The sequence below is a fragment of the Polypterus senegalus genome, chromosome 17, assembly GCF_016835505.1.
Source record: "Polypterus senegalus isolate Bchr_013 chromosome 17, ASM1683550v1, whole genome shotgun sequence".
NCBI lineage: Eukaryota > Metazoa > Chordata > Cladistia > Polypteriformes > Polypteridae > Polypterus > Polypterus senegalus.
Genome location: NC_053170.1, coordinates 25,987,530 through 26,011,279, shown reverse-complemented (window position 1 = coordinate 26,011,279; position 23,750 = coordinate 25,987,530). Strand labels below are relative to the sequence as shown.

Sequence of the window (23,750 nt, the reverse complement as noted above, 5' to 3'; positions counted from 1 at the left end):
TCTTATAACTTTGCAAGATGCTGAAAAGTTAGTTCATGCTTTTGTTTTTAGTTGACTAGATTACTGTAACGCACTCCTCTCAGGACTACCCAAAAAAGACATCAATCGGTTGCAACAAGTGCAGAATGCAGCTGCCAGAATCGTAACTAGGAAAAGAAAATCTGAGCACATCTCTCCAGTTCTGATGTCACTACACTGGTTACCTGTGTCATTTAGAATTGACTTTAAAATCCTGCATATAGTTTACAAAGCCTTAAATAATCTCACTCCATCCTATATTTTTGGAATAGCTGTCATCTTACACTCCAAATCATAACCTTAGATCTTCAAATGAGTGTCTGCTTATAATTTCAAGAACTAAACTCTATATTTATTTTAATTCTTATTTATTTTGTCTTTTTATCTTTCTTCATCATGTAAAGCACTTTGAGCTGCATTATTTGTATGAAAATGTGCTATATAAATAAATGTTGTTGTTGTAAACTTTAAAGAAGTGGTGAGGCAGCCTTCTGCTGTTGTACACCTAAAATCTGGAATAGCTTACTGATAAAAATTTGCAAGGCTAATATAGTGGAACTCTTTAAAAATTGCTAAAAGCCCATTATTTAAACATGGCTTTCTCATAGCTCCATTTCAGTCTATCCCTGTTAAGCTGGGAGTGTATTGAATTATCATTTTTATCATGGCTTCACAATCTGCACTAACCCCTACTTTCTCTTCTGTTTTTTTCCAGTTTTCTGTGGTGGCGATCTGCACCACCACCACCTGATCAAATCACCGTGCAGTCCCTACACTGATGGATCAAAGGCCAGAGGTCCACATGACCATCATCTTCAAATTCTTTCACATGAAGTCTGAAAGCCATTAAGGACTGATTGAGGTCATTTATGTTGGTTAGAATACCCAGTAGGGGGCTGGGTGGTCTCTTGGCCTTGGAACCCCTGCAGATTTTGATTTTCTTTTCTTCAGTCCATCTGGAGTTTTTTTTTTTTGTGTTTTGTTTTTTCTGTCCTCCTGGCCATCTGACCTCACTTTATTCTTTGTTATTTAGTATTGCCTAATGTTATTTTTGTTACATATAAACTTTTCTTTCTAACTCTTGTAAAGCACTTTGAGCTACACCATCTGTAAGAAAATGTGCTATGTAAATAAATGTTGTTATTATTAATGGGCAAAGATGGAGAAGATGTTATCAACAGCGTCACCTCAGTACCTTTGAAGAAGCTCCCATAGCGCGCATATCTGACAAAATGACTTTTCCATGTAAGTAATTCAGAAGAAAAAGATAAAAGCAAGGTGGGTCCTGAGAATGGATGGGATTTGAGTCTGTGGTCAGCTGTGATTGCGGAGGTCTGGATATGCTCCCATCTTTTTGAAGACAATGGGTGGATGCTGGTGTTTATTTAAAGGATGAGCCGGTGAGCTGAGTCAGGTTTGTCTTCAATGGAAACATGCAGTCTGTAGAGAAAACACACAGATACGTCACCTTTCTGGCACCAGCCACAGCCACTCACTGTGTTCAATTTATTTTTGTTTCCGTAAAAGCATTAGAAAAATTGTGACAAGAACAGGCCATTCAGTTCAACAAGCTTACCCATCATATTCACTGAGATTATCCAAAAGAAGATCAAGATCTGAAGGTCACTAAAGGTTTACTGTCCACCACACTATTTGATTGTTTATTCCTGTGTCTGTGGTTCTTTGTGTGAAGATAAAGTAACATTTGCGCAAAATCTGCCCTTAACAAGTTTTGTGTGGCAAAGAGACGTCAGACTGGTCACATTCATGACACATGTCAGAAAACACATTGTGTTTTGATGACTATTTAACATGTCTCTGCTGCCGAAAGTGATTTACTGAGTGTTTCAAAATTCAGAAATCCAGTCTGGATTTCAACAAAGAAGCATCAATCATCTCATGCACTCCTCCATTAACTGTAGCACACTGTGGGTGCTTTCCTTGCAACCACACCATTTAAAAGGCAAAAAAACAGAAGTTAATGGACGAGAATGAAGAAATTGTAATCAAAATGTAGCTGCAATATTATAGCCAGTGTTTGCTCCCTGGCTTATGAATCTTTTCCTGTTTATTATTATTATTTTTCAATTATTATTTTTCATGTTTTATGTCAATTCTGTTAACATTATGTTTATTTATTATTTGGTATTGATGCATTGTGCAGTTAACTTTGGATATGTATTATGCAGATAGAACCCCCCAAGAGGTGGGGCTACTGTGATGTCACTGCTGATGGACCGCCCTCCACTTTTATGTTGTCCTGAAGGAGATGGAGTGTCACTAAGTGTTGTTGGAGTTTAGAATGGAGACTATTGTCCTCATTTGGTGTTGTGAACTTTTTGTGGATTCTTTTAATTGTTAGATTTTATATATGGACTTGTTTGCTTTGGGTTGCCTTTTTAGTCTGCCTTTTCTGTTTAATTTCAAATGAATTATCCTTCTTTTATGAAGTGTCCTCATTGGGCTTGTCTTATTAAGCCACCGGTTAATGGTAGTCTTCTCCCTTGAAAGCAATTTTTGAGCATTTTCTTGAATATAAGGCATCTATATATATAATTTACTAAGGCAAGACACCCATGGAACGCACACCGGAAGGGGCGTGGATTCACTAAGCCGCCAACAAGTAAGATAGCACGCAGGGAGGAGCCACGCCCACCAACTCCAAGACCATTGGATACGACGACAACTCACAGAGCCACGCCCACCAACTCGGGCGTGACGACACAGAAAGAACGGTGTCATTTTTATTCGTCTGTCGTAGAGGCCTCATGTACCTCCGAGCCACCTTGACTGTTCATAGAGGCATGTTTCTCGCGGAGGTGAGTTGCCATATGCAGCGTGTAAAACAGCTTGCGAGGGGTATCCCATGGGATCCTTAAAACAATCCTTTACAACTGAGGTTTAAACACAATAAAGTAGGCACTCTTTAAAAGCCGAGTTTTCGGTTACGACGCACGACCGCGTAAACCATAGCAAACTGTTTTACACACTACATACAGCAATTCGCATCCACAACAAACATGCCTCTTCTTCACTCACGGACAATTATATGTTGCTCTCTCCAGAGTTCCATCTTTTCATTCACTTTCTGTTGTATCCTCAAACCCTCCCTTTTTAGACAACTGTGTCATTCCAGAAGTGTTCAACCATCAATAAATAATTATGCGGCGTTTGTTATGCCGCGGGGTTCACTATTGTGTTGTATTTTGCTCTCTCCAGAGTTCCATCTTTTCATTCACTTACTGTTGTATTCTCTCACCAACCCGTTTTAGACAACCGTGTCTTTCCAGAAGTGATTAGCACTCAATAAATAATTATGCATGAGATTAAGCGTGTGTCTACCCGGCGCAGAGAGGCGTGGGTAAGCTGTTGAACCCCATTTGGGCTGCAAACCGTGGAATTCCCACTAAGTGCGACTCATACGCTCCCACTGGTTGCGTCCCTACCCTTTGTGCACACCCCCCCTCCCACCTCGCTACTACTGTGGTCGGGTGTCTTGGTGGATTATATATAGAAAAGCAGCCAACGACTCAAGTGATGAGTTGGAGGTGGGTACATGAGCGGGCAGTACATACTGAACGAGAATTCAGCAGACTAGCATGATGGAGGGAGCTGAATGGACGTCCTTCTCCTCTCCTCCCGTTCCACACTCCGCGCTGTGCACCCCCATCCCTCCATCTGGCAAGAGAAGGCGCGATTGCGGTCCGCCAGTTTTAAGTCACGGACGATTGTGTGTTGGTTCGTTCCGTGCATTGTTACAATGTTGCTTTTCTTGCTGATTTATTACATTACCGATTTTTCAAATGTTAATTTTCTCCCTGTGCTTAAAAATCATTAACAAACCGGCCTGATGATGCGGCGTATGGTACACCGCGGGTTGGCTAGTATGCTATAAACCATGGGTGTCCAACTCAGATACTGCAGGCTTTTGCTCTAGCCCCTCTCTTAATTGGTGACCAGTTATTTCTACTAATTTAACATAATGCTAGTTTTTGCTACCTTGTGGCAGAAATTTAGATGAAATTGGCATTGCAGTACACTTGGGAACACAAATGCTGGGTACTAGAAGAATGTGGGGGCACATCCTGATCAGATGAACCCCATCTAGTATGTATTCATACTAAGAAGGCCAGGATTTGGCAGAAACTGAAGGATTCAAGTCACGTTTCTCATCATGTCTACATAGTACAATGCCATTCTAACTTGGGTGTCTCCTCTGAACAGCTAACAATAAAAACCAGTACTAAAGACAACAAAAGGTTTTGTTCTTTTTTTGTAATTCTTGTGTGTATTTCAGGGGAGTTTGTTGTCTATTAAATGCCACTTCTTTTTCTCCACAGTTCAGTCCCTCAGAGATATGTTCAGCAGTGCAGTAGGACTGTAGAGAGCAGATTCCATGGTGCTAACTTTATAATGTATCGACTGCAGTTTCTAGGAAAGAATGATTACCATAGTAATACTGTACATTGACATAGGCATGGGGATTTAGATGTTTTCTATCCATTTTCAATTTTGCTGATCCCACTGTGATTAAGTATGTGATGGATTCAGTCCCAGCAGGTATTTGCACAAATTGCAGGGCCTCAACTTGAGTTGGGCACAGCCTTGTTATAGAGCTCAAACTCACATTCCCAAACATAGGCCATTAACTTGGAGACAATCACAAATCAAACAGGCTCTCTTTCAGTATGACCTGGTCAAAGCTCATATGGGGGTACATTGAGATGTGAAGCAGACGGGCAACAACTGCATGACTAAAGATGTGCAAAGCTGATAGAGAAACCCATAGGAAAGGTTGATCTTTGATGGCTCGTTTTTTGATTTGTAAGAATCAAAATATGTCACAGAATGTTTCTCCTAAAAGTCCTTAGGAGAAATCATTTAAGACAAAAAGGAGACATGAGATAGAACTGAAATAACAAACTTGAGAATTTGGTTTGGTTTGCATGTTATATTTAGTGAAATCTCTTTCTAATCTTGTTGTAATTTCTTTCAAGACTTAGAATTTTTAATTTATTATTGGACTGATGCCTTTATCCAAAGTGTCTTACAACATCTGAGGTACGATCGGTTATGTTTCTTTTGTTTTTTTCAATTGGACTACGGGCAATGAAGTGGTGACACAGTGGTGTCAGTAGTGGGATTTGAATTCACAATCTCAGGATTTAAAATCCAAAGTCTTAACCACTGTGCCATACTACCTGTTTTTTTTATTTTTCCAGATTAGTATGATCTAAATGGAGCCAACAATATGAATTAGAGCAACTAATAGTATTATTCAGAAGCAAGAAATACAATTTTGTTCTGTTACTACCGCCCATACATTTCACCAGCTATTACTGAGCACACAATGCAAATTCTTTCAAATTGCAAAAAAAAAAAAAAATGTCAAGACACCATTTGGGACATTTGAACCAATTGTGTGATTTTGCTGAGATCTCTGCTAAAACTCAATAGGAGACCCTTGTGACATACCACGGTATTCTGTTCTCAGGAACAAATTCTGAAAAGCCTGAGACAAAAGGCAATGTGTCCATTTTATTTCTTTCTGATCTCATTGTTGTCTAGGAGAAACCAAAAAAGACATTAAGATTTTATTTTTTTGATTTTTCATTCCTGTGGGGAAGGTACCTGTGCACACAGACTCCAGGGCTGCCATGGTACATACAGATAGAATTCCTGCTAGCTTTTCAAATGTGTTGAAATCTAGAAAGAAGCAAACACAAAAATAATGCAGAATCAGCACAACATAAGACAAAAGCTTTTAAAAGTAAAACAAATGTGAAATTCAATAATTTTGTAAAATGTACATATAGTGGATTGAGAAAGTACTCAGACCCCTTCACTTTCTACACACTTTATTGTATTGAACTTTCAATTTTAAATGGAGGCATTTGCCATTTCTGCCCATCAATCTGCGCTCAATAACCCATAATGACAAAATGAGAGCACACTTTAAGACAGGTCAACATCTGTCATTCATATCCAGTAAAAATTCAGACCCTTGGTTGTGGCACTCCAAATTGTGGTCAGGGACATCCTGTTTGCTCCAATTGTCATTGAGATGTGTCCAGAACTTGATGGACTCCATCTATGGCAAACTGAATTAATTAGGGATAATTTAGAAAGGCACACACCTGTCCCACAATTCACACAAATTCCAAGGTCCAACGATCACTATGTAGACCTCTGTGATCAAATTGTGGTGTGGCTTAGATGAAGGCAACAGGATAAAACCATTCCTAAAGTTTTCAGTATTCCCAGTAGCACAGTGGCCTCAACAATTGTGATATGGAAGAAGTTTTGAACCAACTGGACTCTAGAAGGGCCTAGAAGGGCCCTGGTTAACAGTAGAATCCCTAAAGGTTACGAAAAAACTCGTAATCCCGAGCCACCTTAAATTTCTTCGTACCTCACCTTCAGCATCTTTTGTTTTGTAAATGTGTCGATCAGCACAAGCAGCAAGCAGCCTGCTGTCCCATCCACCCCACCACTGCAGTCAACTTGGACAAAAAGTTCTCCCAGCTCATGTCTTGTTTAACTGGGTGTGAGGTGTCTGGAGTTGTATAGAGCAAATAATATATCATTATTTGGAACGCATGCATTTCATGTGTGTTCTGTGTCTATGACAATCTGGGTAAATGTAGGATGACAGAAAATGCGAGAAATGCAAGAAATGTTGTACACATACCTAAAACAAATTTATTTTCATGTTATAGTACTAATGACAAAATATTGACATGAAGTGTATAACTTGGTATTGGGAAAGCAGGCTGCTTGTGCTGATCAACACATTTACAAAATAAAAGGCGCTGATGGAGAAGTGTAAAGGGTTTTAAGGTGGGCCGGGATTACAAGTTTTTTTGTAGGCTTCAGGGATCCTAGTGTTAAGGAGGGGATGAAAAAGTAAATGGTCACTCTAATAGCGATTCATAGAAGAGGTCCTCTGCTGAGATGATAGGACATGTCAGAAGGCCAACCATCTCAGCAGTAGTCAGTGAATCAAGTGTTTAAAGTGGAGGGGCTAACTCATTCTTGACGTTTTCCATATGGCAAAGAGCATGAGATTAAAGATTCTCTGGTCTTCAGAGACAAAAACTGAATTCTTAGGGCAAAACTCCAAACATTATGTCTGGTGCTCATCACCTGCCTAATGCTATCCTTACGGTAAAGCGTGGTGGTGGCAGCACCATCTTATGTGGTGCTTCTTAGCAGCAGCAGGGACAAAAGGAAGGAATCTATTCAGCCAAATACAGAAAGGTCCTTAAAAAAAACTGTTCCAGAGTACATGCAGCCTCAGACTGCAGCAATAGTTCACCTTTCTGGACGACAATGGCCTGACAATTAGAGCTAAAATGACACTAGAAAGGCTTTATGACATGTCTCCAAGTGTCCTTGAGTGGTCCAGCCAAAGCTCAGACTTAAACCCAATACAACATCTGTGGAGAGACCAGAATATGGCAGTTTACAGATGCTTCCTATCCAATCTAACAGAGTTTGAGAGGATCTGCTAAGATGAATATGATAATCTGTCCAAATCCAGGTCTGCAAGGCTTATAGGATCCTAACCTCTCTCTCTCTCTCTCTCATTTCTCCTAGGGTACGAAGTAGAAAATGGCCGACAGTGGGGTAACTCGCGTTGAAATCGTAATTGAGGAACTCCAAGCTCTTGATGAAAAGATTCAGAAACTCCTGTCCCGACGGAAATACCTGAGAAATCTGAAGGCCCGGCTGTTGGATAAACCGTCCTTGCCATCTGGAACCGGCGAAACATCAACCCCGCGTTGTGCCGACCTCACCCCGCGCCTCGTAGGAGCGGCGCGCTGCTGACCTCGGTGGATTTCAGCTATGCAGGCGGGGGTTCAAGGCCAGAGCACCTCCATCGGCACAGGCGAGCATTTTATCTAAGAACCGGTTTGACCCTCTACGCGTCCCCATTTCGCCTTCAGCACCTGGTGATGTATTAGTGGTAGGTGATTCCATCGTTAGAAACCTTAATGTCGCATGCCCTAATGCAAAATCGTTTGTTTCTTGTTTTCCCGGTGCTCGTGTCCGAGATGTAATGAAACGTGCGCCAGCAGTCTACGAGAAACACAAGGAGAGGGCAGTTGGATCAATCGTCTTGCATGCCGGCGTAAACGATATAAGGCACCGACAATCAGAAATCCTGAAGGCTGACTTCGCAGCTCTGATTAGAGACACGAAGGAGAGGACCCCATCGGCAAAGATCTTCGTCTCGGGTCCACTACCTCTCGTCAGACGATCCAACGAGTACTACAGTCGTCTGCTAGGGTTGAACAACTGGCTACAGGGTTTCTGCAAGAAGAAGGATGTCGGCTTCATCAACAATTGGAATCTCTTTTGGAAAGGCGCGTCTCTTCAAGCGTGATGGCCTGCATCCGAACAGTTTCGCGCCGGGTCCTCTCCGAAAACATATCGAAGGTAATTCGTTTTCTTGACTATCTATCTCTGCTCTTAACCCTTCGAAATAATACTGCTGTGCCAGGACATGATGAATGTTTAATAGAGTCTTCCGTTAAAGTTCACACCATTAATACTGTAATAAGCAATCTCAATGCACGTAGAAAACCTAGGAAATACGGCATAAACTCCAATAATCTAATTAAAATCACTATTTTAGAGGAACAATGTATTAAAACTATAAAACAGATCACAGATTAAACAAAAATATACACAGAGCGCTAATAATAATAATTTAGTTCCTATTCCAAATAACAATAACGCACATAGTACTCATCTCTGCACCTCCGAAACATTAAATATGGCACTATTAAATGTCAGAGCTTTAACTAACAAAACGTTTTTATCAACGATCTTATTAGTGATAAAAATAGATCTTATTGCACTAAATGAAACATGGCTGAATTCAGATGCGCGTCAGTTTTAATCGAATCTGCCTCCGGATTACAGTTTTACTCATTCAAACCGCCAGGGAAAAGGGGATTGGCTAACATTTACTCGAGCGATTAAAATGTAAAGATGTCAGTTTTGGTAAGTTCAAGTCCTTTGAGTATCTCGCCGTTGTTATTCATGGAGATTCTCAAGTTCTAATACTATCCGTGTATAGACCTCCTAAATATAACGCGTCGTTTTTTGAGGAATTCTCTGACTTAATGTCAATTTTAATTACTAATTATGACACACTCCTAATAGTTGGCGACTTTAATTTTCATATAGATAATCAGTGTGATCTAAAAGTAAAAGAATTTATGAACCTCCTGGATTCTTTTGATTTGAGACAACTCATAAATCAGCCTACACATAAAGCAGGTCATACATTAGACTTAGTGATTACTAAAGGACTGAAAGTTGATATAAAACAGATCATTGATATTGGTCTATCAGACCATTTTCTTCTACTTTTAATATAGAAATAATGATAAAAACACTCATGAGAAGCATATTGTTAAAAAACGCTTCTTTGATTCGGCAGCAGCTTTAAAACTTACAAACATTTTAAGCAATCAGTCCGTTTATAGTGCCAGCTATAATAGCGAGGACAATGTAAATAGTAAGGTGGAAAGATTTAATTCTAAAGTGAGAGCTGCTGTTGACATAGTTGCACCTGAAAAGACAGTGAAAAAATCTTCTAGCATTGTTATACCATGGAAGACCCAAAGAGTGTCTGATTTAAAGAGAACATGCCGTAGAGCTGAGCGTCAATGGAGGAAGAGTAAACTTACTATCCACCACGAAATATTAAAAGTCAAAATAACAGAATACAATAACACTGTCCGTCTTGAGAGACGCTGCTATTTCTCTAATATTATAAATAACAATGCTAGTAATCCTAGAGTCTTATTTTCAACAATTGATCACCTACTAAACCCAGGTAGCTCAAAGGAATGCCTCCTAAGTGCTTCCAGTGAAACCTGTGAGGCTGTCGCTGTATTTTTCAATCAAAAATTAATGATATTAGAAATAACATAGTATATCTCCCCAACACTAAGGATCCCCTAAACCCCAACATCCTGTTATAAACAAATTAAACTCTTTCACTAGGATAGATTTACCTGATTTACAAAAATAATATCTCAATTAAAACCCTCCACCTCGTCCTTGACCCGATACCAACAAGGTTTTTCAAAGAAGTATCAGGCGTGCTAATTGATAATGTTCTTGACATAGTAAATTCGTCACTAGATACTGGGGTCTTCCCAGACTGTCTTAAGACTGCTGTAGTTAAACCCCTACTTAAGAAACATAATCTTGACCCCTCAGCTCTTGAAAATTTTAGACCCATCTCTAACAGCTCGTGCCCTTCTTAAGTAAAGTTCTGAGAAGGCAGTCATTATGCAGTTAAATGACCACCTAAATAAACATGCTATTCTTGATAAATTTCAGTCAGGTTTTAGAACAAATCACAGCACAGAAACTGCACTCGTTAAAGTAGTAAATGACTTGCGGTAAATGCAGACAGAGGCCATTTATCTGTTCTCATCCTCTTAGATCTGAGTGCTGCATTTGACACCATTGATCACAACATTCTTAGAAATCGCCTTAGTCAATGGGTGGGCCTCTCTGGCAGTGTCTTAAATTGGTTTGAATCCTACCTGACAGGGAGAAAATATTTTGTTAGTTGTGGGAATTACAACTCGAAGACACATGATATCCAATATGGTGTTCCACAAGGCTCTATCCTGGGTCCGCTGTTATTCTCAATCTACATGCTTCCGTTAGGTCAGATTATCTCAGGGCACAACGTGAGCTACCACAGCTATGCTGATGACACACAGCTGTACTTATCAATAGCACCTGATGACCCTGATTCTATTGATTCACTAACACAATGTCTGACTAGTATCTCAGAATGGATGAATAGTAATTTTCTCAAGTTAAATAAAGAGAAAACTGAAATTTTAGTGATCAGCAATAATGGATACAATGAGGCTATTAGAAATAAACTGGATACATTAGGATTAAAAGTCAAGACGGAGGTAAAAAGCTTAGGGGTGATTGTTGACTGTAATCTGAATTTTAAATCACATATTAATCAGATCATTAGGACAGCATTTTTCACTTAAGAAACATAAGTAAAGTTAGACCTCTTTATCACTGAAAGATGCTGAGAAATTAGTTCAGCGTTTGTTTTCAGTCGACTAGATTACTGTAACGCACTCCTCTCAGGACTACCCAAAAAGATATAAATCGTTTGCAACTAGTGCAGAATGCAGCTGCTAGAATCCTAACTAGGAAAAGAAAATCAGAACACATTTCTCCAGTTTTGATGTCACTACACTGGTTACCTGTGTCATTCAGAATTGACTTTAAAATTCTGCTTATGGTTTATAAAGCCTTAAATAATCTCGCCCCATCTTATATATCGGAATGTCTGACACCTTATATTCCAAATCGTAACCTCAGATCCTCAAATGAGTGTCTCCTTAGAATTCCAAGAACAAAACTTAAAAGAAGTGGTGAGGCGGCCTTCTGCTGTTATGCACCTAAAATCTGGAATAGCCTGCCAATAGGAATTCGCCAGGCTGATACAGTAGAGCACTTTAAAACACTGCTGAAAACACATTACTTTAACATGGCCTTTTATAACTTCATTTTAATCGTAATTTAACTTAATCCTGATACTCTGTATGTTCAATTCATCATTATAACTATTCATGGTGGCTCTAAAATCGGTACTGACCCTACTCTCTTTTCTGTTTCTTTTTCCGGTTTCTTTGTGGTGGTGGCCTGCGCCACCTCCACCTACTCAAAGCTTCATGATGCTCCAACAATGATGGACGGATTAAAAGGAAGAAGTCTACGTGACCATCATCATCATCAAGCCCTTCCGTGAGAACCCTAAATCCAAAGAGGACTGTTTCATTTATGTTAGGTAGAATGCCCAGAGGGGACTGGGCGGTCTCATGGTCTGGAATCCCTACAGATTTTATTTTTCTCCAGCCGTCTGGAGTTTTTTTTGTTTTTTCTGTCCCCTGGCCATTGAACCTTACTCTTATTCGATGTTAATGTTGATTTATTTTTTATAATTATGTCTTTCATTTTTCTATTCTTTAATATGTAAAGCACTTTGAGCTACTGTTTGTATGAAAATGTGCTATATAAAGAAATGTTGTTGTTGTTGTAGAAACGTAACCAAGAACACCCAAAACTGGAACTGCCGACAAAGGAACATCTACAAATTACTGAATTAAGGATCTGAATACTTCCATGAATGGAAGATTTTGCTTTTTAATAAATTTGTACACCTTTTTGAAATCATGTTTCACTTTGTCATTACGACTTAGTGAGTGTAGATCGATGGGGGAAAATGGCAAACAAATCCATTTGAAATGAAATCTATAATACGTTAAAGTGTGAAGAAAATTTATGTGTCTAATGCTTTCTGAATCCACTGAATATTCCCTTATAACTCAAATCTGTATGCACCCCACACAGAAAGAAGATAAATGAATGAATCAATAAATTTAATTTCATTTCAGATTCTAACCAGCTTAATCCAGAGCAGGGTTGCAGGGTGGCTGGAGCCTATCCTAATTAGCACAGGGTGCATGGCAGGAAAAAACCCCAAACAGGGTGCCAGTCCATCACAGGGCAAACACACACACAGACACCAGGGCCAATTTAGCATCTGCAATCATGGCTTTGGACAGAGGAAGGAAACTGAAGAACCAGGAGGAACCTCATTCAGACACAGGGAGGACATTCAAGCTGTACACAGGGAAGAACTGGGATGTGAACCCTGGTGTCTTTTCCACTGCGCCACTGTGCTACTCTGAATCAATAAACTGACAAAGGTATTTGTATAGATTTGCAATCTGATGTGTCTAAATAGTTAAATATTGTAGTTATAACAGCAATAATTACATATTTTAAGTTGGACTGAGTAGAAAATAAAATCACAAATCTAACTTGAGAGTCCAGCTTTTAAGAGGCCAGTCATATATTACGAGAATAAGAAATGTGAATCTAAGAAAGATTCTCGAGTGAACTTTGGAAATAATCAAAAAGTGCTCGTTGCAAGTGTCAGTGGAGACGGCAATATAAGGTGAGAAAAGTGATCTAAGAGAGGAAATTGGGCTCAGCGGGTTACGTAAAAGAAAAAGCTGGAATTAAAAAAGGATTCATAGGTGTTGGAAACTAAGTGTGACATGGGAGAGGTTCACAGGAAAAGCAGAAGTGAGTGAATTACAATAATGAGATGTATTGGTGGAAAGTCAGGATAAAGGATAATGCGGATCTTTAGATCCAAAACCTGGAGATGATGCACTGTGATTTAATAATGCAGACAAGCATCATTCTCCTTAACCTCTTCCCAAAAATAAGCTCAAACCAGTGTGCCACCCTGAAGATTAGCATTAACGAGTGACCAAACTTAAATGCACTTAACAAAAATTCTTACCACAGAACAACATTCATAACAAAAAAGACCAAGAGATGCGTGGAGGGAATCAATCCAGCAGGATGGGGACGGCTTAATATGTTTGCCTAAGTTAGGTTTTTATTTTATATAAAGCTTTGCAGTCCTGATGTCCTCAATAACATTTTAAGAAGAACAAGGGCATTAATAACATTCGGTAAAAGTTATTTACTATTGACACATAATTTATTTATCAAAACAATCCATCAACTGATAATGCTGACCAGGAGGGATTAGATTACAGTGTATTTTAGCTTTTCCAAGATTATCACAGAAAAGATTATTATATCAAAGCCTGTATCACAGAAAAAGAATTGATTATTGAAGATAGAAGAATAAATAATTACTGTTCTAGGCTCTGTAGAAAAGAGAGGATTGCTATGTATTGATTGTAATAAAATTAATAAATAAAAAATAAATAAATAAATAAATTAAAAAAAAAGAAAAGAGAGGATTCAATGCTATTACCAAGAAAGTCACAAATGGTACAATCTAGGGTATCCCTATTTATTTCTTTGTTTTTGGGGCTCTACACTGCAAGTGCATCTCACCAATTGCTTTGGTAGTGCTGACGTGGATTAAGGAGGTTGTGGAATGTTATGCGTGTTAAGTTATACAGCGTCTATTCAGATTTTTTCACATTTTATTGTTTTACAATATGCTTTGGAGATGAGAGGAATGAGGGTCAGTAGGAAGAAGACAGAATTACATGTGTGTGTGAATGAGAGGGAGGTCACTAGAATGGTGAGGATGCAGGGAGTAGAATTGGTGAAGGTGGAGGAGTTTACATACTTGGGATCAATAGTACAGAGTAACGGATATTGGGGAAGAGAAGTGAAGAAGAGAGTACAGGAAGGAGGAAATGGGTGGAGAAGAGTGTCAAGATTTATTTGTGACAAACGGGTATCGGCAAGGGTGAAAAGGAAGGTCTACAGGACGGTAGTGAGACCAGCTATGTTATATGGATTGGAGACGGTGGCACTGACTAAAAAACAGGAGACAGCTGGAGGTGGCAGAGTTAAAGATGCTAAGATTTGCATTGGGTATGACAAGGGTTGAAAGGATTAGAAATGAGGACATTAGAGGGTCAGCTCATGTTGGATGGTTGGGAGGCAAAATCAGAGAGGCACAATTGTATTTGATTTGGACGTGTGCAGAGGAGAGATGCTGGGTATATTGGGAGAAGGTTGTTAAACATAGAGCTGCTAGGCAAGAAGAAAAGAGGAAGGCCTAAGAGAAGATTTATAAAATGTAAAATGATGGATTGCATAGGTATTCACCCCCTTCGAGTCAGTCTTTAGTAGATGTGCCTTTAACAGTCAGGACAGATTGCGTTGCATCGGTTTGGACATGTGTAGAGGAGAGATGCTGGGTATATTGGGAGAAGGATGTTAAAGATAGAGCTGCTAGGCAAGAAGAAAAGAGGAAGGCCTAAGAGGAGATTTATGGATGTGGTGAGAGAGGACATGCATGTGATTGTGAAACAGAGCAAAATACAGAAGACAGGAAGATATGGAAAAGGATGATCTACTGTGGCGACCCCTAATCGGATCAGCCAAAAGAAGAAGAAGAAGATTTCATAACATTGGAGTAATTTGCCTTTTTTGACACTGATCAACAGAAAAAGCCTCTTAAATGTCAATGTGAAAACAAATTCCCACAAAAGTGGTCCAAATGAATTACAAATATAAACTACAAAATAGTTGATCACGGAAGTATTCTCCCCCTTTAAAAGAGCACATAAATCATCGCTTGTGCAGCCAACTGGCTTTATGCATCGCAGTATTCAGACATGCCTCGTTGATCAGACGATAACACTGTCCATCCATTTGCCCATCTCTGTCACTCCACCTCCTGTGTGTTCAGGAAAGGCAGACCTGGGGGGCATGATGGGCCGTGGAATTATCACCTGGAGTACAGTAGCTTAGCAACGATATGGATGTCTTGCTACTCTCTTTTCCTCTTGTCGACAGGTCTGCTGTTGCTCGTAGTGCTCCTTTGATGACGGTCCGCCTCCAAAGAATGTGATCCCAAGCAAATATCTCAAGGTCTCCAAGGGGAATGGAATATTCTGTCATCATTTAGCTCAGTTGGAATCACCATTAATTTTACTGAATCAGCCTGCAATCTAGTAGTTATCTTTGACTCTAGTGTGTCATTTAAAGCACACATTTCAAAGTTGTCTAAATTATGTTTCTTCCATCTTAAAAATGTTGGTATTTTTTAAATAAGCGGGATTCTGAGAAATTAATTCATGTATTTAATTACATCTTCATTTCTTCATTTATTTTTAGTAGGATTGACTACTGCAATTTGGTGTTCACTGGATGTTCAAACTGTTCTTCATACAGTTCTAGTTAATACAAAATGCTGCTGCAAGAATTATTACAAGAACAAGAAAACATGAACTCATAACTCCAGTTCTTAAATCCTTACACTGGCTCCCAGTTAAGTATAGGGCAGATTTCAAAATCCTCCTTTTAACAAATAGGCCTTAAACTGCCAAGGCCCTACTAACTTGTCTGAACTTATCATGACTTACAAACCTGAGCGCACATTAAGATCTCAAGATCCCATTCTGCTTATGATTACAAGGATTAATAAAATAACAGTGGGAGGTCGAACTTTTAGTTACAGAGCCCCTAAATTGTGGAATTCTCTGCCTACTACTACACGAGATGCCCCTTCAGTCTCAGCTTTTAAATCCTGGCTGAAGAGTCACTACTTCAGTTTAGCACACCCTGGCTAGAGCTGCTGATTAACTGTAAAGACTGCATCTCTGTTGTTAGTCATTAGCACTAAAACATGATAGTTATAATTTGATACTAACCCTCACCTATTCTGTTTCTCTCCTCGGTACTCAAATGTGGCACTTGGTGCCACTGCCCACCTGCCAAGTTGTTTTGCCTGCCTAAGGTAAAATCATCTCTGATGGAGGATCGCGGGACTCATCGGGTAGAGGGGTCCTTTCATCGGATTGGCTGGCCCAGCACTGACTCACTTGTGGAGTTGCCAATAGGGGGAGCCAGCTTGATGGACAAGGTCTCCAGGACTCTGAACAAATCTAAAGCGTATTACGTGATATCATCTACTGTTGAATTCTGCTCTGTACTTGTAATATTTTTATTGCACTATTATATTTTATTGAGGATTACTTGTGTTCTGTTCTGTGTATTGTATTGTATTTACCCCATTTTTTGACACCCACTGCACGCTCAACCTACCTGGAAAGGGGTCTGTCTCTGAAATGTCATTCCCAAGGTTTCTTTAATTTTTTTCCCTGTTTTCTTAGAGAGTCAAGGCTGGGGGGCTGTCAAGAGGCAAGGCCTGTTAAAGCCCATTGTGGCACTCCTTGTGTGATTTTGGGTTATACAAAAATGAATTGTATTGTATTGTATAATGGAGAAGCCTTGAATGTATGTATGTTACATTATACTGTGCCTATCAAACATGTGCATCCCCTTCACATTTTATTGTTGCACAACTCTGAATCACTCTGGATTTAATTTGGCTTTTCTGACACTGATCAGCAGAAAAAGACTCTTTCATGTTAACATGAAAACAGATCTCTGCAAAGTGGTCTAAATGAATTACAGCTATAAACCAGCTGTAAACTTTAATATGGCACCCATAAACCACCACTGGTGCAGCCAGTTGACTTTATACATCACAAAATGCAGTCATGGATGTTGGTTGGTCTGACGATGCCACTGCTCAGCTATTTGCCCATCTCTGTCACTCCATTTCCTCTGTATAAGGAAGTGGGAGAGCAGCTCAGTTTGGGAAAGGCAGACCTGGGGGCATGATGGGCAGGAGAATTATCACCTGGGCCCAGTAGGTTGGCATCGATAGAGATGTCTTGCTGCTTTCTTCTCCTCTCGTCAATGGGTCTGTTGTTATTTGAAATGGCGGACTCCTTTGATGACAGTTTGTCTTGTGACAGGCAGCCATGACCATTACCTGGACAAGATGACAGCTGGATGGAAGGACTGGGGGAGAAAGCATCTGTGAGACATTATCTTCCCCTGGACTCCAGAGGGCAGCCCTCCTGGCAGCTGTGGAACCGCGGACTGCCACAGGGAATGCTGGGAGTTGGAGTTTCGTGCAGCCCTGTTGGGTTCCATGGGGGATGCCAGGGAGAGCTACAGAGCCCTACAGTGGACTTCCACCACACCTGGGAGTGATTCCAGGTAATGCTGATGAGCTACCTGGAGCACTCCCAGGAGCTGAATAAAAGGAGCCACCTCACTCCATTCAGGAGTCAGGAGGAAGATGGACGAAGCTTGCTGGAAGAGGAGTGGAGGCGGAAGGGCAGACAGACAGACAAAGAGAGGGAGAAGGAGAAGAAAAGGACTGTGAATTCTGTACTATTGGTGCTTTGTACTGTGCTCTGGGATTGAGAAATAAGTGCTTCCCAGCTGTAAATAAAGTGTGTTGCGTACTGCACATGTGTCTATGCCTGTCTTTGTGGGGTTAGGGTGGCTGTAAGCACCCCGGTGGTCCACAATCTCCAAAGCACACAATCCCCAGTAAGTGCCCCGATCTTCCTAAGGGGGATGGAACAGGCCTTGTGTGTCTGCATGTTAAGTTATACAGTGCCTATCAAAAGTGTTCACCACCTTGAAAGTCTTCACATGTTATTGAGTGAATTTAATTGGTCTTTTTTGACCAGAAAAAGCCTCTTCAGGATTAAAGTGAAGGAAATCTATAAAAAGTGGTCAAAATAATTACAAATATGAAACAAAAAATAATTGATGGCATACGTATTTACCCTCATTAATATGATAAGAGCCAATTGGCTTCAGAGGTCACAGAAGTCGTTCAATGGAGATCAACAGTCTGGGTTTCAATTGATTAGTCTAATGCACTTGCAGGTGGACAGTCCAACTTGTGGTGAGTCAGTATGGTGGCCTAACCTACACAATGAAGACACACGAATACTGCAGATAACTCTGTGAAAGGGAGATTGAAAAGCACAGTATAGGGGAATGGAGATGGAGATATGAAAACATCCAACTCACTGAAGATCCCTTGGAGTCCAGTTAAATTCAGAAATGGACAGAACATGGCACAGTTGTACACCTGCTAGAGCAGGCCATCCACCAAAACTGAGTCATTGTGTAGGAAGAGGACGAGTGAGAGAGGCCACCAAGAAACCTGTGAGAACTTTGGAGGAGTTACAAGCTACAGTGAATGAGACTGGAGAGACTGTTCAGACAACAACTGTTGCTCAAGTTACAGCTTTACGGGAGAGCAACAAAGAGAAATCCACCATGAAATAAACACAGAGGATATCTTAGTTGATGTTTGCCAGAAGGCACGTGAGAGACTTTGAAGTCAGTTGGAAAAACATTCTGTGCTCTCATGAGTCCAAAGTTGGGCTTTTCATCCATTAGACTAAATGACACATTTGGTGTAAGCTTAATATCAAAAACACACTAAAGCCAACGTGGAGCATAACTGTGGCAGCCTCATACTGTTTGAATGCTTCTCTGCAGCCCTGCAAAGCTAGTGAGGGTAAAATAAATGCAGGACAATATGGAGAACTCCTGGAGGAAAACCTGATGAAGCCTGTAAGAAACCTTTTTCCAGCAAGACAACAGCCCCAAGAATAAAGACAAAGCTACTCAAGAATGGCTTCAAAACAGCAATACTGATGTCCTGGAGTGGCTGAGTCAGAGTCCAGATCTCAATCCAAATTAGACTGCATGGCTTTTCACTCGCAATCGCCATGCGACCTGGCAGAGCTTCAGCAGTTTTACAAAGAAGAATGGGGAAAAATGGCAGAGTGGAAATAAGTGTTGATAAGCTGATAAGAGATCTGAGCATACAAACTCAAGGCTGTCCTGACTGTTAAAGGCACATCTACTAAAGACTGACTTGAAGGGCATGAATATCTATGCAATCCACCATTTTACATTTTATAATTATGCTTAATTTAGACCACTTTGCAGAGATCTGTTTTCACTTTGACATTAAAGAGTTTTATTTTCTGTTGATCGACATCAATTTGTCAAATGATTTAATGCTGTATAACAATAAAATGTGAACGCTTCCAAGGGGGTGAATACTTTTTGTAGGTTCTATGTTTTCTTCTTCTACAGCATAGCTAGAACAAAATGATGGAAAACTGACAGCCTAAATTTGACAGAAAAATCTAAAAATGAATAGAATCTTACGTGCTTCCTTATTTTTTGCCTTGGAGGCTCCATGTCATTTGACCATAGGCTGTTTGAAGTTTGTGTGTACCCACCACTGTGTAAATGCTTATGCAGCAGAATTCCAGTAATATTATTAATCAAGGTTTGTGTCCAAGTGAACTGGCACCACATCTAGGATTGGTTTCTGCCGCGTACCCAAAACTTCTAGGAAAGACACCACCTCACTGTGGGCCTATGTTGGAATAAGCAGGAGGGGACAATTTATAGATGGATGGATGAAAGACTATTTCCCTTGTTCAGATTAATAAGTTACTTCTGCTTATTCTCTGTTGCTAAGCCTTTTCAGACAGGAGGTCATTTCTTGATGCTTATCAGCTGCTATGAAGTGGACTCTTGTTAGTAATGTGATTTCTTTAACTAGCATAAAAAATGGTTTATAATGATAAGAGGAGATGGTCTTATGTTCCGGATATCCTATCAGTACAGGGACGTACAGACAGACAGAAAAATTGTGGCAAGTAAGGGCCATTCAGTCCAATAAGCTCATCCATCCAAGCAAGTCAAGATTGGAAGATGTCTAAAGTCCTACTCTACACAGATAGATAGATAGATAGATAGATAGATAGATAGATAGATAGATAGATAGATAGATAGATAGATATGATAGCTATAGATAGATAGATAGATAGATATGAAAGGAACTATATAAAAGATAGATAGATAGATAGATAGATAGATAGATAGATAGATAGATATGAAAGGCCCTACATAATGAAATGAAGTATAAATAGCTAGATATATAAATCACTATAAGACTATATAGACAAGATATGAAAGACACAATATAAATAAAAAAACTATATGATAGATAGATAGTTTTCAAATTTATTTGAATGATTAAACTATGATTACATTAAAAGTTAGAGTTGTTTTACAGATGCAGAAAACTAGCAAGACAAAAGGAAAGTGATGAATACCAAATGAAATGCAGAAAATGGGCTTATTATTAGCAGAAGAAGAGTAACTCCGGAAGAAAGCACTTTGCATCTGTAACATAGGTATGAAGTTTCATTCTTAATTCTTTCACCTTCTATTATATTAATCACAATCATTTTATTCAGGGCAGAACTAAACAATACATTAAAAACAGATTAGTAATGCACATTTTCATAATGTGATTTTTTTTCCTAATTGTTCTGGTTATATTAGATCTCTACATCTTAAAAACTGTCATAAACCAGGCACACACCATGTCATGGAGAGTCAGCTAGTCATGTCGCTTGTGACTGTTATTCAGTCAATGACAAGATAAACTTCTGTCACAGAAATGACAAGTAAGGCACTTTGTAACTCTAATCAATCTCCATTGTTTTTGTCAGACAGACACAGCGAGACTATTAAGTTATATGAAACTATCTTTCCACCCCTTTGACTTAACCTACTTTACACCATTTTTTTATGTTGAAAATGAGCGAGTGCTTATTTGTGCAACATCAGGAACAATGACAGAACCAATGGGTGGGACATAAGTCCTTCACAGACACATTCATACTTTCACCAGATTTGCCAGTCACTTTAACATGCAGATAATTTGAATATACAGTAAGGTTAAATTCAGAATATGTAAAGATAAGGGGCGGCACGGTGGCACAGTGGGTAGCGATGCTGCCTCATAGTTAGGAGACCCGGGTTCGCTTCCCGGGTCCCTGCGTGGAGTTTGCATGTTCTCCTTGCGTCTATGTGGGTTTCCTCAGGGTGTTCCGGTTTCCTCCCACAGTCCAAAGATTTGCAGGTTAGGTGCATTGGTGATCTGCAATTGTCCTTAGTGTGTGCTTGGTGTGTGTGTGTGCGCTCTGCCCGGGGTTTGTTTCCTGCCTTGCGCCCTGTGTTGGCTGGGATTGGCTCCAGCAGACTCCTGTGACCTTGTAGTTAGGATATAGCAGGTTGGATGATGGATGTAAAGATAAGGCCACATGGGACACAGAGGCCTTTTCTCCATCCCGTATCACCATCAGATATTTTGATTATGCAGATTTACACTATGGTTAGTTTTTTGGAATTGCTCGACTGTTTTAATATTTTGATATTACTTATCATATATCACCGCCCTACCCATGTTATATACAGTGGATTCAGAAAGTATTGAAACCCCTTCACTTTTTACTTTCTCGTATACGAAGTATAGAGAAAATATTGTAATCTTCCAAAAATTCAGTTTCAAGATTTTGATGAATCTTGATGTTTTTGACCTCCCTGAGTCCAAAAGTACCATTTTTGGAATTATGTCTGTTTGTCTGTCTGTGTTTGTGTATATGTAAATATGATAAGTTGAGTACGCTTTCACATAGGTCAACCAAATTTTGCATACAAGTATTAGGTACAAAACATTGATGTCTTTCATCTTTTGGGCTATTTCTGCTAACTGAAAGTGATTCTTTACCTTTTATTCAACTTAATTCTTATAATAATTTTTCTATATATTATTAATTTGATTTGTTGTTGATGGCTCTTTAATGTACATTACATAAAAATATAATCATTTTGTTGCAGTTTACTCCTCAAACATCTGTCCCAATATCTGAGTATACGAGAAAGTCCAGGGGAGACCACTCCCGATTTTTTCGCATTTTCTTATGTTGCAGCGTTGCGCTAAAATCATTTCAAGCCAGTTTTCTCCTCATCAAACAACACTAAACTCCAGAATGACAACGTGAAATCAGGATTTTAGGAATTTTATTAAAAATAAGAAACTTTAATATCAGATTGACACAAATATTCACCTTTAGCTGTGCCCCCTGAATTTTGTGTTAGGTACAATGCATTCTGTTAAGGTTGTTTCAACACCTTGTTTGGAGTCCATCTTTGGTCCTGATCAGGAAAGGCACACATCTGTCTATAGTAAGCCCCACAGCCCTGCAAAAAAACAAGTGTCAAAGGAACTGCCTGCAGAGTTTAGAGACAGGATGGCTACAAAAAAATTCCTGCAACATTAAATATTCCAAAGAGCACTGATCCCATCAATAATTCTAAAATGGTATAAGTTTGGAACAACCACAACTCTTTCTAGAGTTGGCCACTCAGCCAAACTGAGCAGTTGAGGGAAAGGGGTGACCAAGAACCTGATGATCACTCAAGTGGAGTCCCAGAGAACGTGTGGAGATCAGAAAACCTTCCAGAAGTGCAACCACTGCGCCACTGATCTAAGCTTTATGGCAGAGTGGCCATGTGTAAGGTTCCTCTCAGTAAAAGGTGCATGGGGGCCCACATAGAGTTTGCATAAAGACACCTAAAGTAATCACTCAGACTGAGACAGAAACAAGATTCTCCAGTTTGATGAAACCAAGATTAGTGTCATGTCTGGAGGAAACCAGGTACAGCCCATGACCTGTGCAATACCATTACAATGGTGAAACACGGTGGTGGTAGCATCATAGCATGAGGTTGTTTTTTGGCATCAGGCACCAGGAGACTACTTGGAGTTGATGGAGGGCAGATCTTATCAAACTACAGAGATATCCATAATGAAACCCTGCTGTAGAGTGCTCTGGACCTCATTATGGACAGAAGGTTCACCTTTCAACAGGAAAATGTCAATAGCACAAAGCAAAGACAACACAGAATGTCTTGGACTTGAACACAATCGAATGTCTCTGGAGAGACCTGAATATAATCGTCCACTGATGGTTTCCGCTTAATCTGACAGAGCTTAAAAGAATCTGCAAAGAATACCCAGATTTAGTTGTGTGAAGTTTGTCACATCACATCAATAAGGTTCCAGGCTAGAATTGCTGCCCAAGGGGCTTCAACTAAATACTGAGTAAATGTTGGGATATTTCAGTTTTTAATTTCAATTAAATTTACAAGAATTCCTAAAATCCTGTTTTTGCTTTGTCATTCTGGAGTGTTGCCAGCTCCGGCCCCTGATGTCACATCCGGGACTAAACCAATGAACAATGAACACGTGCCCTTATGACCTCACTTCCTGTCTCCCCTTTAAAAGCCTTCCCTTTTCCCTTCTGTGTCAGTCTTGTTTTGGACTCTGTTGTAAGCACTTCAGTGCTGGTAAAAGAAAACGAAGTTGCAGCCAGGATACCAAATTACATGGGTGGCTGCCCCAAACCTTTTCTGTCTTTGACTCGTTTTGTGACAGTGGCGAGTCGGCAGGATGGAGA

General features: G+C 39.8%; 1 long non-coding RNA gene across 1 annotated transcript; it reads right to left on the bottom strand.

Annotated features, from left to right (window-relative positions):
• Positions 1-1,160: 1,160 nt before the first annotated feature.
• LOC120518114 lies at positions 1,161-22,580 on the bottom strand. The gene is made up of 3 exons (XR_005631181.1): positions 22,359-22,580; positions 5,650-5,724; positions 1,161-1,458 (listed from the first exon to the last, which is right to left on the bottom strand). It is a non-coding gene; the product is annotated as an uncharacterized LOC120518114 (long non-coding RNA).
• Between the last annotated feature and the right edge of the window lie 1,170 nt (positions 22,581-23,750).